The sequence below is a fragment of the Ictidomys tridecemlineatus genome, chromosome 2, assembly GCF_052094955.1.
Source record: "Ictidomys tridecemlineatus isolate mIctTri1 chromosome 2, mIctTri1.hap1, whole genome shotgun sequence".
Classification (NCBI taxonomy): Eukaryota; Metazoa; Chordata; class Mammalia; order Rodentia; family Sciuridae; genus Ictidomys; species Ictidomys tridecemlineatus.
Window position 1 is genome coordinate 55,207,042 of NC_135478.1, and position 16,682 is coordinate 55,223,723.

At 47.1% G+C, this 16,682-nt stretch overlaps 1 long non-coding RNA gene across 2 annotated transcripts in view; it reads left to right on the forward strand.

The window, feature by feature from the left end:
- The window catches only part of LOC110599119 (uncharacterized), a 285,629-nt gene that overhangs the window by 255,954 nt on the left and 12,993 nt on the right, over positions 1 to 16,682 (forward strand). For both annotated transcript variants that reach the window (XR_013434512.1, XR_013434515.1), the window contains exon 6: positions 10,465 to 10,552. This is a non-coding gene — a long non-coding RNA (uncharacterized LOC110599119). The remainder of the gene's footprint in view (positions 1 to 10,464; positions 10,553 to 16,682) is intronic.

Below are 16,682 nucleotides of genomic sequence, written 5' to 3' on the forward strand. Positions count from 1 at the left end.
CAGCCAGCACAGAGCCGTGTTCAAAGTCCCAGCGCCAGGAAGCGTTGGCAACAGCTGTTGAGTGTCCTGCATGCTTTTCTCAGGCAACCCCTGCACCTGTCCCAAGTCCCTCAAGAGAGAACTGAAGGGAGAAAACAAACCATATTGACAGAAAGAGGTACAGACCCTTGGTGGCATGAAAAAAAAAGAAATAAATAAAAATCAGAGCAAAGACAGTGTCAGGCAACTCTGGATACAATAGGCTGGAGCAGGTGCCTGGGGTGGCCCAGCTGATCCTCCTCATGAAGCCTGGAGGCTGGGGACAGTCCTGAGCTTGTGAGGTCCTGCAGAGACACACTCTCTGGGCGGTATCCAGCTTGCTATTGCCACTGCCAAGTGCCAAATTTGTCCTGGCTTAGGGCTGGCCCGGCTGCTGGCTGCCTTGTTGTGATTCCCTCCGCCTGTTTCTCTTTGAAAAAAAAATGGCCCCCACCCCAGGCTACTGATGACATGTCTCTGGCAGCTGGGCTGGCAGCCCCCGGAGAGATTTAGGGTTGGTCATACAGGCAAGAAAGCCCGAGAAGGAGCTGAGCTGCCTATCACCGCAGCGAGGAGTTCAGAAAAGGGTTTGTGCCCAAATCCTCAGCTCCTCTTACACACACCGGCTCCTTCCATTCCTCTCAAAACAACCTCAAGAGAAAGATCTAATGACCCACACCCTGAGGCTCAGAAAGGTGAAGTCATTGCTTCAAGTCACACAGCAGTGAAGAGGTGGTTGCCTATCCTTGGATAGGTCCCCTGCTCTGAGCTGCATGGGCACAGTTGAGGCTGCAGTCAGTGTCCAGGAAGTCATTTAGAGGGGACACACTCCAGCCAGGGAAGAACGTGACTTTGTATCTATGGAGACTGACTTCACACTCCCGGGTCACTGGGTATAGATTTTCCACATTGTTCAGCTCTAAAGACAACTTTGACGATGACGCGTAGAAAAGACGAATTTCAGGGGCAGAGGAAGGGCCTCGCTGGGGACAGAATCCAGAGAGAGGCACTGCCAAGCCAGATGCTCAATTCATTAATGGAGGCCTTTAGGAGAGTTTTGAGAAGTGCGGGATCTTAAGATGGAGACAAGAATTTGAACGAGAAATGGAAAGTCAAAGCAGATCGCATTATTCACCCTCAAAAGGTCAGAGTTCCCAGGAATCTGAATTTAAATTTGGTAGCATCCCATGAGATCTGCACATCAACCTGGGGGAGCCCTGTCACCCAGCCCCAGGCCAGCACATACCCCGCTGCCCACTTGCCGATCCCACTACCCACCTCCTTACCACGTTTAATGCTTCCTCCCTCCTGACCATCCTTGGTCATCTTTGCCCTCTGGGTGGCCTTTGACAACCTGGTCACTTCCTCCTCTCAATATGGTGCCCTGTCTCCTCTTCTGTGCCATCATAGAATAATATCTAGGTTCTACAAAGCCATGTAGCAGATCAACCCACACCTAAGTGGCTTAAAACAACACACATTCCTCATCTTGTCGTGACTGTGGGTCAGGAAGCCAGGTGCAGCTTACCTGGGTCTCCTGGGTCAGGGTGCCTCCCAGGTGAGGAGAGGGTACCAGCTGGCCACGGTCCCCCCCAACCAGGGCCCCACCTGTCTGCAGGTTCCTTCAGGGGTTGTTGGCTGGTTTCAGCTCCCCATGGGTTGCTGGGCCACCGGTCTCCACTAGCCAATCCCTGGAGGCCACCTTCATGTTCTGTGGGCCTCTCTGTAGGGAGCTTCAAAGGGAGAGCAGAGAACGAGAATGCGCCAGCAAGATGGCAGCCACGGTGCTTTGTGGAAGTGGCATCTCTCCACTTCTGCTGAAGGAAGTGTGAGGGGGTTACACAAGGGTGGAATGCCAGGAGCAGACACCATTGGCCGCCATCTTGGAAATCTTCCTCCCATGAAATCCTGAGTCCTCTCGACTGAGCACCACACCTGATCCTTCTACCTGCCCCAGTAAGAGGCAGCCATGTGTAACTTCTCATTTTCTCCTTCTCCTACCTCCTGCACTGCCCTTGAGCTCATCCCAAGAGGAACATCAAGGAATCACTGTGACTTCAGACACAAAGAAACTGAGGTATCCCCATTTTCCATTCCATATACACTTTTTTTTTTTGTTAAACCATAAAACAGTCAGAGTTGTCTTTCTAAACTCAAATCTGACCATGACATGCCCTGCTCAGCATCTTTCAGTGGGTCCCCGAAGTCCTTATATCCTTATCATGGCTTTGAAGGTCCTGTGTATGGGAGCCGGATTTTCCTCTCCAAGCTCATTTCTCTCCACACCTCCTCACTTGGGCTGTCTCACCCATATTTGCTTTTTCTTAGTTCTTTCAACATGACATTTTCTCTTCCCTCTTTAATTTTTTTTTCTTTTTTTTCCTGAGTACTGGGGATTGAACTCAGGGGCACTCAACCTCTGAGCCCCATCCCCAGGCCTATTTCGTATTTTATTTAGAGACCGGGTCTCACTCATTGGCTTTAGTGCCTTGCTTTTGCTGAGGCTGGCTTTGACCTTGGGGTCCCCCTGTGAGATTCACTGGGCACAACCGTTACTTTCCAACCCCTGCTTTCTGGACTCGACCAAATCTGGGGATCCCTGCTTCATAAAGAGGTGACGTCAGACCTCTGGCACACTGAGTTTTCAGAGTTGCAAAAGGCTCCAAGAAACACTGTATCCCTTGCTTTCCTTTGTACTGGGGGTTCTGGTCATGTGGTTTGGGCATGAAGGACTTTCGAGATGGGAACACAAAGATCGCCCACCTAAGACAGACGACAAATAACAAAGCTAGCATTGATCCAATCTCACGCAACGGGCCAGGTGTTTTGCATGCAGTAGTCTCTCATTTAATGCTGACAACACCGTGAGCAGATCTATCATTCCTCTTTCACAGACGAGGTCAAGGAGGCTCTGGGGGTCCTTGGTCCTTGTCCATAGTCGGATAATAAGCAAACTTAACTGGGACAGAATAAAGATAATGACCAATTCTGTTTGCGAGATCTTTAGTATGTGCCAAGCCCTGTATCAGCTCTTGATGTGATTTCTCTTACTTAAACCTAGAAACCCATTAAAATTGGGCTCTCTGATTATTCTTGAATTTCAGATGAAAGAAATAAGGTTCAGGGAGTTTAGTAATAGTGCTGCTGATTGCACAGTGAGAAAGAGGCCGCGCTGGGATTTTTTGATTTTTTTTCAGTGCACACCTTATGACCATGATGTGGGTTTTTTCTTTTTTAATTTTGGTACTGGGGATTAAACCTAGGAGTGTTTAACAACTGAACCACATCCCCAGCCCTTTAAAAAAATTTATTTAGGGACAGGGTCTCACTAGGTTGCTTACAGTCTCTTTTTTTTTTTAACTTTTTTTTTTTAGTTGCAGTTGGACACAATACCTTGATTGTATTTATTTACTTTTTATGTGGTGCTGAGGATCGAACCCAGCGCCTTGAACATGCTGGGCGAGCACTCCACCGCTGAGCCACAACCCCAGGCCCCTGCTTGTAGTCTTGCTAAGTTGCTGAGGCTGGCTTTGAATTCGTGATCCTCCTGCCTCAGCCTCCCAAGCTGCAGGGATGACAGGTGTGCACCACTAGGCCCGGCTAACCATGCCATTTCAAACCATAAATTTAATTTCCAAATGTGAAATATTTCGGACTCTCAGCTGACAACAGTGGTCAAGGCTAGCCTCACCCCCCTCCTAAAGAACTCTTAAAATCATTGCTTCAAAAAAAATGTTATTCTTATAGTGAATTCGGTCTGTTTGATAAAGAAATCAAGATGACTTTAAAGCCCATTATTAATATAATACTGGCATGTTGTTCAAGAAAAGAAAAATAGGCCAATATACAAGAATACAGAAATGTTTTAATTCTATTTATTTATTTATTTTATTTGGTACTGGGGACTGGACCCAGGGACACTAAAGTCACATCCCTAGTCCTTTTTATTTTGAGACAGAATCTCACTAAGTGACCTAGGGCCTCGCTAAGTTGCTGAGGCTGGCTTAGAACTGGTGATCCTCCTGCCTCAGCCTCCTGAGCCACTGGGGTTACAGCCATGCGTCACCATGCCTGGCCCCCAAATGTTTTTATTTACTCTTGTCTTATAAACAATTGCTAAACCAGTGCGGTGGTACATGCCTGAAATCCCAGTGACTCAGGAGGCTGAGGCAGGAGGATCTCATCTTAAAGGATCCTATCTCAAAGTGAAAAGTAAAAAGGCCTGGGGGTATAACTCAGGGGCAGAGCGCCTTGGATTCAACCCCCGATACTGAAAGTAAAGAAGAAAAAGAAAACAAGTGTAACTCGCTGTTTCCTCTCTCCAGCGTGGCTCTTGGCTGGCCCGCGATGGCCCAGGTTTTAACGATGCAGAATACCATGACCTGGAGGGGGAGGGGGGCGCACCCTACATATTCCTCACTCCCACTTAATAGCCAGTGTCCTGTCTCCCTCCCTCTCCCAGACCTGGAACCTGAAATCAGTCGTGTCTGGTGCCCAACCCTATATTACCGTCACCCCACAAAGCATGGTCCTTTGTCTCCTCCTCCCCAGGCCACTGTACAGAACAGGAAGGGTAGAGAACATTTGTCCCTCAAACGCCAAGATGTCTGGAAGCTGTTGGGTACTTGTGCAAGGGAAGTTCACAGACCCCCTGAACTCTGAAAATAATGACAGCAGGCTCCTAAGTCCTTGTTGGGGATACTTCTCAGGCCTTCGTCAGCCCCGTGGTTTTAAAAGTGGGCTGAGAGTCCGAATCAGCTGGACATTACCACGAGTCACATCCTCCCGGGGACCGTCACAAACCCATGCATTCAGCATCTCCAGGGCCAAGACTTGGGAATCTGAGTTAGCCAACTCCTCGAGGATTCTGGTGATTCCTTCCCAAGCTCCTGCTCCTGAGAAGAACCCGGCCCCTCAAGGCCGATAAGCCTGTCGTCTCCCCCTTTGTAAATTTTGCAGAATGATGCTCCATCTCCAGCTGGTGGCTGAGCAGAAGCAGGTTTGGCCTGAAGAATAGCAAGAGGACTTTTCACTTCTCTGGAGACGTTTATCTTGGACCTGGCTTGGCGCATGTCTAACCCCACTGTTTCATTGGCTTTAACCCAAACGTGTAATCCTTTCAGTGTCCCATTTATAAACGATACACTCCCATTTCAACATTAAATAAGATGATGATGATCTATAGCCATTCATGAGTCAACTACTATATGCCTTATATATATATTATCTCTAATCTCAGCAGTTTTACAGGGTACGTTTTATTCTCTCCATTATGCACATAAGGAAACGGAGACTCAGAGAGGCCAATCAGCTTGCCCAGGCATGTCCATTCAGCAAGGGCCAAGATTCAATTACTAACTAATTCTTTAAGCTATAGACCCCAAGTTCCTTCACTAGTTGAGTTGTGGTAGGCAAACTGCATAACCTCTCCATGCCTCAAAGTCTCCATCTCTGCAAAAAAGAAAGAAAGAAAGAAAGAAAGGTAATTAACTCATTTAGTCGTTGTTCATATTAAATGAAATAATTTATATAAAACAATGAGCTCAGTGAAATTAAATATTATAATTGCTATTTTGTACACATATTCCCAAATATGTCTTGGAAAATGCTTGAACCCTCTCAATAAAAAGATTGCAAATAAGCCAGGTGCAGGGGCGCACGCCTGTAATCCCAGTGGCTCTGGAGGCTAAGGCAGGAGGATCATGAGTTCAAAGCCAGCCTCAGCAATATGGAGGCTCTAAGCAACTCAGTGAGACCCTGTCTCTAAATAAAATGCAAAATGGGGCTGGGATGGGGCTCAGTGGTCGAGTGCCCCTGAGTTTAATCCCCAGTAGCACCCCCTCCAAAAAAAAAAAAAAAAAAAACCATGGCAAATAATTTGAGCTGGTGCTAGAGGCTAAGCCTAGCTCTCGGGGATTCTGGAGGCTTAATAGCATATTAAAGACTGGAAGAAGTCCCACCTTGAAGAATGCAGTTTACCAACTGCAACCTGGAAGACCTATATATTTTAAAATCGCTTGATTTTTATTTCATATTTGTCTCCTAACCAAGAAGGAAAGGGGCCTTTTACGCCCCATTTGGAAGGGAATGGCTTTGGTAATCTCACCCTCGCTCAGCCCCTGCTTGGAAGAGGCCCTGTTGCCAGAACATACCATTAAGAGCTTGCTTTGATACTGGCTGTTAATCCCGTGGCCCAGCTTGACATTGTCGCCTAGCAACGTCCTCTCCTTTCCCCCTTCCCATTCTCATGCCTCTAACAACACTTCTCCTCCTCTGCGGTCTCTCCTGGGTCCCCAGCTCCTGGGTCCCCCGAAGCCTCCCGTGCACAGAGGCAGGAGCTGTGGGCCCCGGTGCACATATTTATGTGAACAGTGCCGAGACCAGGACAGGCTGTTCTGGGGTTGCTTTCCAACTGTCCCATAAATCAGTGAGGGAAGAAAGTTATGAGTTTCACAAAGACGCTGCGGAGGAGAGCAGCAGGACTTGGCAACACGTCATCCCAGCCCCCACTCCCTCTTCCCTCTTCCATATGTGGCCGGGAGGAGGGGGTGAGGCTTCAGGGATGTAGAGGATTTCCAAGTCAGGAGGGACCTCGGAGATCACCGAGTGCTCAATCACATGGAAACTTCTAGTAAATACCTGTGCCTGGGCCCTTCCCTGGGGGGCTTCTGGTGCAGTTGTGTGGACGTGGGGCATGGGAATGCTGGTTAAAGCCATTGAGGTGACTGGTCCGTGCAGTCAGGACTGGGCAGGGAGGGACTGTGGCCCAGAGAGCTGAGACTGCTGCAGACAACTCAGGCCAGGAGTGACATGAGAGGCAGAGCCTTGGCTCAGTTCTGCGTCATGCTTGAACCAAGTCCTGGGGTAGAGCAGCAGAAGGACTAGGCAGTTGGGCGTGAGGGCGCACACTGTAATCCCAGCGGCTCAGGAGGCTGAAACCAGCCTCAGCAAAAGTGAGGCCCTCAGCAACTCAGGGAGACCCTGTCTCTAAATAAAATACAAAATAGAGCTGGGGATGGGGCTCAGTGGTTGAGTGCCCCTGAGTTCAATCCCCAGTCCCTCTCTCCCAAAAAAATAGATCTAGGCAGTGGATTTATCAGGACTATGCAGGCAAATAACTTGGAGAGTGATTACAAACATTTATTCACTTCCTTTTTTCCACCTGGACCCACTGAATCAGGACTTTCTCACAGGCCTCAAAGTGCAGAGATCTTATAGTGTTTTTTTTTTTTTTAAGTTGATTGTGTCAGGTGTTTTCTTACAGTAATGAAAAGCAGACTAACACAAAAAGCCCTTAGTGACCATTTTTACAATCTAAGAACACTATCCTAATGGAAAGAACACCAGATCTGGTATTCATCAAATCTGGGGTCCATTCAATATTCACTGTGCCTCATGGTTGGGTATGGTTTGCCTCACAAGCTTCATGTGCTAGAAGCTCAGTTCTGAATTTGAGGCAATGGCACCTTGAAGAGGTAGGGCCTAGTGGGAGGTATTAGGTCATGGGATTCCACCCTTGCAAGGTACTGATGCCAATCTATGGGGAATGGGTTAGGTGTCATGGGACTGGATTGTTTACTGTGAAAGCAGGTTTGTACAAGTGAGTTGGGCTTTCTTAGCTCACTCTCTTGCTCCCTGTCTTGCCTTGTAACCTCTACCTTGCACATAATGCTTGCCTTTCACGCATGTGCTACCAAAAGATGCCATTTGCCATGTTATGAGGAAGCAGGAGGGCCTCACAGATGTGGTGGCCCAGTCTTGAACTTCCCTGTGTCCAGAACTCTAAACTAAATAAACCTCTATTCTTTATAAAGTTCCCAGCCTCAGGTATTTTGTTATAGCCCCATAAAACTAAGATAGGATAGTTCTTTGAACAAGTTACACGATCTCTCTGAGTTTCTGTTTCTTTATCTGCAAAATGAGATGATACAGGCAAACCTCATTCATCCTTCATTTTTGTAATTCAAAGGTCTCTTCTCCCTGAGGGTCTTGACCAAGTTTTCAAACTAGACCAGTTTCCTATCTTTGCAGGATATATTGTAGGAAAACACCCTGTACTCTTGCTTTGTGACTCTTTGTGAAGCTGGTACTCAATCAACATGAACTAGACAAACAAATGACTGAATAAATCACTGAACAAGTGACTAATGTGTATAAAGTCCCTGGCACATTAACACACAATAAATGTTAATTATAATTATCCGCAGAAAGACCAAGATTTCCTGCCCAAAGATACAAAGCAGAGCTAAGCCTTGAACTTGGTCTGCTGGCTTAGTTTTTAATCCATTGCACTAATCTGCCCTAAGGTCTTTATATTGGAGGAAGGAATCTAGGAAAAGTGACAGGCTGCCTTCCTCACTATAAAGATCTGGAAACCTAACTAGCCTTTACACACTCCCCAGCCTCGGGTGTTTTGTGATAGTTACACAGAGCTGACGACAGGTTTGTGGGCAGCAATACTGATTTGGTCCTGATTCTAGTGCCAAACAATACCCCCAATGCAGGCCACCCCTGTGTTGATTTCTGGGGCTCCCCGTACTTTCCCTGATTCTGGGGGAGTGGGTGGCTAGAGGGGCACATAGAGGAGGTGGAATTTCACATTTTTGGCTTCTTGGGCACACACTAGAGAAAGGAGTTTGGAATGAGATGAGGGGCAGATGTTCCTTGGGACTGACACAGGATGATTTCTTGTCTCTCTGCATACCCTAGCCTGGAAACCCACACACCCTGCTCTTTGAATTTTTTTTTTAGTTAGACATGACAATAGAATGAATTTTGGCAAATTATGAGCATAACTTATTCTATTAGGATCCCACTGTTGTGGTTGTGCCTGATGTGGAGTTACCGGGTCATGTATCCAGATACAAGGCTAGGAAAGTGACGTCCCATTCACTCCACTGTCTTTCCTATTCCCCTCCCTCCCCCTTCCCTTCATTTCCCTTTGTCTCATCCAGTGGATTTCTATTATTGCCCTCGCCATCCTCCCTGTTTGGGGTTGGCATCCACACATCAGAGAGAACATTCAGCCTGTGGTGTTTGGGACTGGCTGATCCCACTTAGCATGAGAGTCTCCAGTTCCATCCACACTTGCATCCTGAACTCAAAGCCATGTCTTCCCCTCATCAGGACTTTCTCGTGAGGGAGATCCATGTGGACAAGCCCCTCAGGAGTAAGTCACGACACAGGGAAGTCTGCCCAGTGATCCCCTGGCATGGAATCTACCCCATCAGCCAAACTCAGCAGAGCGAGGCTTCACAGAGCAGGACACGTGGAGGGCTGAGGAGAAAGGAAACCATACCTGACCCCATTCCGCCCAGGCTTCCTCCCTGGGCACCTCTGGTCACTCCATCCTGAATGAGGCCCGTGGGGAGAGGGCCTGAGTCTCAGCCTAGAAGGCGAGGTTCTTGTGGGACAATAGAAACCTGGACCCACTCTGGCCCTCCTGGCTCTGCCGGCTCCTGGGATCAAGTCCCCCTTTGGATTGTATTCCCGCTGAAGAAATGTCCTGGCAAGGTGACAGGACAGAAACGTCAGCCAGGGGCTCAGGAGGCCAGGCTCGGAGCAAACTTGTGCCAATTCATGCTTTGAGTAAAAAAAAAATTCGTAGGGAATTAAGTGGTCTGGTGGCGTCTGTTTGCTCAGGGTTCGTCCTTTGCATGTCCCAGACTCAAATCCTGCAAGGAGCTGTGCATGAGATCCACATTAAAGGCCAGTGTGGCTTCTTCTGCCAACGTGCAGATTAAAACCCACAGACAGACTGTGCAAGACACAAAGAATGATCTTCCCAGACCTAAGACCAGGAAAGATCTTGAACCTGTTCTAAGCTCCAAATCAAAACTCCATCAAGGATCCAATCAAAACTGACCCAAGCTGGGCTCAGTGGCCCATGCCTGAAATCCCAGAGGCTTGGGAGGCTGAGGCAGGAGGATGCTGAGTTCAAAGCCAGCCTCAGCAATAGCAAGGCCCTAAGGAACTCAGTGAGACCCTGTCTCTAAATAAAACACAACATAGGGCTGGGGATGAGGCTTAGTGGTTTAGTACCCCCGAGTTCAATCTCTGGTTACCCCACCCCTAAAAAAATAGAATGTTCACTGCAAGATCTTTTGTGGTTCCAAGAAACTGGAGATAGCAGGAATGCAGTAAATCCATACCATGGGATATTACCCAGCTCATAGAAAGATAAATCTCTAAGTACTGAGAATAAAAGAAAATAGTAAAGCATATTGTTAATTTTTTAAACCATGATATCATTCAATGATATAAACACAGACACACAAACAAACCAGGATGTAGAAAAAAAGTAGTGGAAAGGTATTTTCCCAAATCAGAGATGATATCACATCTAGGGATGGAGAACAAAGACCAAGAGGACCTTCTATTGTTGATTCATTCAACAAATTGCTTTAAAATGTTAAAACAATAACAAAATGTCATCTTCTCTTCCAGACACTGATGCTACTTTGAGAAGAAGAAAAGAGAGAGAAAAATCTTTGGAATCATGGCATCTATATGCTAGTTTTCCTGCTGTTAGTAGGTAAATTTATAGGACAGGAATATATTTATATATCACTTGTGTAATTAAATGTAAGTAAAAATGAAAGCCAAGATCCCAACATTTTTTATTATTATAAATGTCAGGCTACTGTTCATTTTGGATTTTGAGAATACTTGCAATAGTCCCAATCATAAATACTGTATTGGTGACTGTCACGTGGCTACTGCAGTCCCTCAACTGGTCCTATGCAGATGGTTGGCACAGACAGGGCTGTGGTGACAATCTCACACAGCTTAACTTGTGCCAACTCTGTGCATTCTTCTATCCACAGTTTTTCGGCCAGGTGTGGTGTCGCATCGCACACCTGTAATCCCAGTGGCTCAAGTTCAAAGCCAGCCTCAGCAACTCAGTGAGGCCCTAAGCAACTCAGTGAGACCCTGTCTCCAAATAAAATGTAAAACAGGGCTGGGGATGGGGCTCAGTGTTTGAGTGCCCCTGAGTTCAATCCCTGGTCCCCCCCACCCCCCAAAAATGAATAAATAACAATCTTAGGCATATACGCACTGACAGACATATAGAAATGATCTTAGCAGCACTATTTATAAGGTGCACAAATTGGAAACACATAAATGTCCACAAACATTTGAAAAGAAAAGTAACATGATATTGACCCAAGGGAGTGAAAATCAGAGCAGGCAAATAAATGCATGTGGCCCTCAGGCACGGTGGTGCATCTGTCATCCCAGCCACTCAGGAGGCTGAGGCAGGAGGACCATAAGTCGGAGGCCAGCCTGGGCAACTTGGAAAGACCCTGTCTCAAAACATAAAAAGGGCTGGGGATGTGGATCAAGGGTAAAGTACCCCTGGGTTCCATCCCTAATACTAAAACAATGAATCACAGAAAAAAAATTAAAAACTGTACATGGCAATTTGGAGGGATCTCCCCAATAGTGTTGAATGAGGAAGTTAGGGTCAAGAGGAACACACCACGTAATTACATTTTTATGAAGTTCCTTAACAAGCAAACCTAATACAGGATACTAGATGGCAGGACAGTGGTCCCCTTGGCAGGGAGGGAAGGCCGGGGTGCATTCTGGAGGCTTTGGGGGTGCCACATGTTCTGCTTCTGGTGCTGGCTGCATGGGTGAGTCTAGGGAATGAGAATGGATTGAGTTTTCCAATGATCACCTGTGACTTGTTTGTAGACGTTATTCTCTTTCCATCAAAAGTGTCCGAAACAAAAAGAAAATCAAAACGGACCATCCTGCCATCCAGGTTGTATTTCTTGAATCTCATCTTGGGCAAATCAGAGACCTTCCGTTTCCCCATCTGTAAAATGAGAGAGGAATTCGCCCCTTGCACGCTCTCTGGTTCTCTGTGGTGTGTCTTCCTTCCAACCAGCCATTGCCGAAGCAGGAGGGGGAAAATATAGAGCAAGCCTTGCACAGTGACTGTCAGAATTTGTAGAAGGCTTCCAACGTCGCTTGTGCCTCACCTTCAAGGCATTTGATATGAATTAAAGGTGCAATCAACAAACAAAACCTGTCTTCCAGGCAAGCACACGTAGCCAACTCTCTCCCAAAGTGCTCGTGGAGTAGGCGAGATGTCAACGGTGCCCTCTGCCAGGCATCCTGCCGTCATGCCAACCCAAACACCCTGTGATGGGCCACTCAGCCGCTGAGGAGGGCGGGCCGTTCCTGGTAGGAAGGAGGTGGCTACTCTGCTGGCCCCAGCAACTGCAGTTTGAATAGACGCTTCCTCTCCCAGGGCAGGTGGTTCATAATTTTCCTCTTACCGCTACCGGGAAGGGCAACATCACAGCTTGTACCCTCGCGCAACAGGAAAGTTTGACATCTGCAGACAATCTTGGCACGAGAGGAGAAAAAAGTACAATCGTGTGTGTGTCAACGTCTATATACGACCCAGGAAAATGATTTCAATAGTGTGGCCCGTGATGTCACCAGCAGCTTTGAGGTTGGCTGGGAGCCAGAAAAGCTTTTCTTGATTATGCACAAGCCTCGTCCGGTATTTGCAAGGCGAAGACCCAGTGGAAGCAACACTCGAGGCCCTGAGCAGACATCCGGGGTCAACTCTAAGCCTCCTTGTGGAGGAGGGAGGTGGCCTCCAGGGAAGAGCGTGCTATAGGGGTTATCGCAACTGTTGGTGAGTTCTGGAAGGGTCGATCCCACAGAATGCTCAAACCAGCAGGTGAAAGACAGGCAGGCTCCAATTCAGAGAGGGATCTTAGGCTAGCGACATCAGTTCCCAAATGAAGGGAGGCGAAGGACCTCTTCTGTTGTTTTATTTCATTTGCTTGGTTATTTATTTTTTAACCTTGTACTTCCCAGTTCATTTTTTTTTCTTTTGTACCAGGGATTGAACCCAGGAGCACTTCACCACTGAGCCCTATTTCATATTTTATTTAGGAACTGAGTTGCTTAGGGCCTCACTAAGTTGCTGAGGCTGGCTTTGAATTTGCGATCCTCCTGCCTCAGCCTCCTGAGCCACTGTGCCCGGCCTGCCCAATGCATTTTTTAAAATGCAATAAAAGTGAATGACCAAAAATGGAAAAAAGAGATAAGCAAAACACAAACCTCAGTTTTGATGAGTAGGTTGAGCAGACATTATGTCAAGAGGTATGAAAGTTTTGGAACCATTCTTCTTGCCTAGCTGTTGTTGAATGGGTTTGTTTAGTTTGCAAGGCTGTGTTGAGCTGGAAGCAGTATTCGCTTGTTCCCACCATGAACTGGTGGCAGTCTGGGGATGTCAGGATGTATTCTCACTCTCCCCCACACACATCTCTCAAAGAACAAAGAGGGTTTAAAAAATGCTCAAAGCCAGGTGCGGTGGTGCACACCTATAATCCCAGCAGCTTGGGAGGCTGAGGCAGGAGGATCAAAAGTTCAAAACCAGCCTCAGCAACTTAGTGATGCCCTCAGCAACTCAGTGAGACCCTGTCTCTAAATAAAATTAAAAAATAAAAAGGGCTGGGGCTCAGTGGTTTAGTGCCCCTGGGTTCAATTCCCAGTATAAATAAATAAATAAATGGCTCAAAGGGAAGGAAAGATCAGGAAATGGCTATTGTAATGAGGATGGAGGCCCAAAACATCAGGATAGAAGATCAGGTGGAATCTCAGAAATTAAGGTTTAATGACGAGGCAATTTTTGGTGATAGTGGCGTATTGTTTTTATAAGAGGAAGATCAAAGGATAATTAGTAAATAACCAGATTAATTCCATAGAACGAGAGAGAGAGAGAGAGAGAGAGAGAGAGAGAGAGAGAGAGAGACTGAGACAGAGAGACAGAGAGCAATCATTGTGTTTAATGAACCCAGATGCTAACCAACAAATCTGCATGATATGAGGCTTTAAAGTACTGGTCCAGGTCAACCAGAGGACACTGGGCAGGTAAAATGTCCTTTATTTATATTTATTTTCTATCCAAAAACAGCAGATGGGAAAAAATGAATTTTTACAAAATCCAAATGTTCTTTTTTCTTTTTTTTCAAAATCCAGACATAACAGCTCGTATCCATACAATCACAATCAATGATTCTTGAAAGCAAATTCAGCATTAGGGGCAGTTAAAACAAAATGTTAAGGAGCTGGGGTTGCCTAGAGTGCTCGCCTAGCACTTGCGGAGGCCCTGGGTTCGGTCCTGCACTGCATAAAAATAAATTAATAAAGGTATTGACAACTACAACTAAAAAATAATTATTTTTAAAAAAACAAAAACAAAATGTTAAGAGAACAGGCTGCAAAACAATTTCTTTAAAGTTATAAGAATCATTGCCTGATGTTGTGGCACATGCCTGTTAGCTCGGGAGGCTGAGGCAGGAGGATCATGACTTCAAAGTCAGCCTCAGCAACTTAGCAAGGCCCCAAGCAACTCAGTGAGACCCTGTGTTTTGATTAAAAGAAAAAAATGCATATATATATATATATGGGCTGAGAGTGTGGCTCAGTGGTTAAGCGCCCCTGGTTTCAATCCCCAGTATCAAAAAAAAAAAAAAAAGTTACAGAAATAAGTTTGCACTGAAGGAAGGCAAGCATTCTTTTCTTGTTTTGGCATTCTGGAAAAGAGTCAGCCTTTAAGTAGGTAAGACAAAAGACCGAGGTTCTACAAGCATTTCATTTCCAGCCCGAGACAGCTGTTGGTGATATCACCCCTCAGGAGAACAGCCGAGCGTGCAGGGAATCAGCAGATGAAAAGGAGGAACAGAGGATCTGGGTGTGCGCGCGTGCCTCCTCTGTCTCTTCCCATCTCCACATGGACAGACACGCCTAAGAGTGAAGTTCCACATGTGGCGCAGAGAGGGCCCCGGGAAGGGTTCAGGACGTGAAACACGGGAGAGGATAAACATTTCAAGACTCAGGTCATGTTGCCGCCTGGATTCAGGGAGCCTCTGAGGAGACGGCTCTTCCACCCTCGACTTCCTCCAACCAATACAGTCTGCTGCAGGCGGAGCTTGTGCCAAGAACATGCCAGTGCGTGTCATCCTGACCTCCTTCTTAAGGCTGAACCTTGACCACTGGGTCCCGGCGAGCAGGGTCATCCCTGAGGCCATCAGGTTCTTGAGAAGGGCACAGGGAAATCTGAGAAGAGACCCACAGAGACACCCGCCAATCAGAAAAGGCCCTGACCCCGGAGACTCCCTGGCTATGCGTGGCAGGGTCAGCCTGGCCGTGGCCTTGAAGGTGAACTCGGAAACACGGAATCCCCCCAAAACACGTTTGGAAATGATCTCACTGGAGACAGACAGCGCCGGCCGGAGGGAAAGAGTGGGGGGGACCTCGGGCACTCTGGAGTGAGATGCTGTCATCATCGAGAAGGGCACCTGGGAAAGAGGAACATGCTAACTGCCCAGGCCACCTTCCCCCCCGGTGGGTGGGACGGTGTCGCTTAGAAGCGCCAGGAAAGCATCCTTGAAAACTCTCCTCTCTGCGTTTGTAATTTCAGGGAGGCAGCTTCCTGCACACTGAAGGAAGGATTGTAAGACGATGTCCCTCTGGGGGCTGTAAAGACCATCTAAGAACAAGTCATGGCAGAGTCACAGACGGCACAGCCGGAGGAGATCATTTCCATTGCATAACCACGCTGAGTCCTGCAGCTCTCATTGTCTCCCTGTTACCCCGTGGTGTCATGATTGGACTTACCTCATCGGGGGAAATCATTGTTTAAAAAACCCAATACGCACGCCGGCATAGCCCTCCACTTCATCTTTTCCAGGATCATCGCTTCCCCCACTCACTTCCCGCCACACCAGGGTGAGACCCAAATGGGTGATGGATGGCTCCAAATAGTCCGACAGACCCAGAGAGAGGCCTGGGGGTAAAAATAACCAGCTGATCACCAAGAGGGAGCGGATGGGCCACCCGAGAATTCAGTGGCTGGAGGGACAGATGAGAAGACAAAAACCCTCATCAGGGGACTAGACTTTCTGATTAGACCCAGTGCTGATGACCGCCCCATCTCTGCCTCTCCCCCTCCCTGCGGTGTGTGATGATTTACATCTGATTGGACATCATTTCGCATGTGAGTGTGCACAAAACCAGAGTACTACTTCCCAGAGTGTGGGGAAGACTTTGAAGTACTTAATTATAACCAGGAGACATTTGGAGGGGCCAAGCAGTGAAATGGAAGATGCTCTCTGGGTGGGGCTGATGGAATGTACATTGATGCACGGAGCCCGAGTCTGGTTGGTTTGGTCTGGGTTTTCATTCCATCACCCCATAAGGCAACCTTCCAGTGTTTTCTGGACGGTTGGAAGAAAATAGAAACAAGAGTCGTATTCTTGGCCCAGGGATCTACGTTCAAAGCAGACTTTCAACATGTGGATAAACTGGACTTTCTGTTAATGGTCAATTACTAAAAATAGAGATAATTTGGGACTCTTTTGAAGGAAGGTCATTTTTTACTAGTGCTCATTTGAACTAATCCACGGAGGGGGACAGGGCATACCGTGAACCGAGACGTGCTTAGTGGTGCTAAATCATGTCCACATGAGGAGACAAAGCAGACCCATCCATCATTAGCCCCCACATGGACACCACTCAATGAGCTATAAGAATTAAGAGGAGGAAAGGGGATGAGAAATTTAAGGAAAAAAAAAATCAGGATAGGTTTCAGGGAGAAAGGATGATGTGATCCAGGCATTAAAGGATAGATA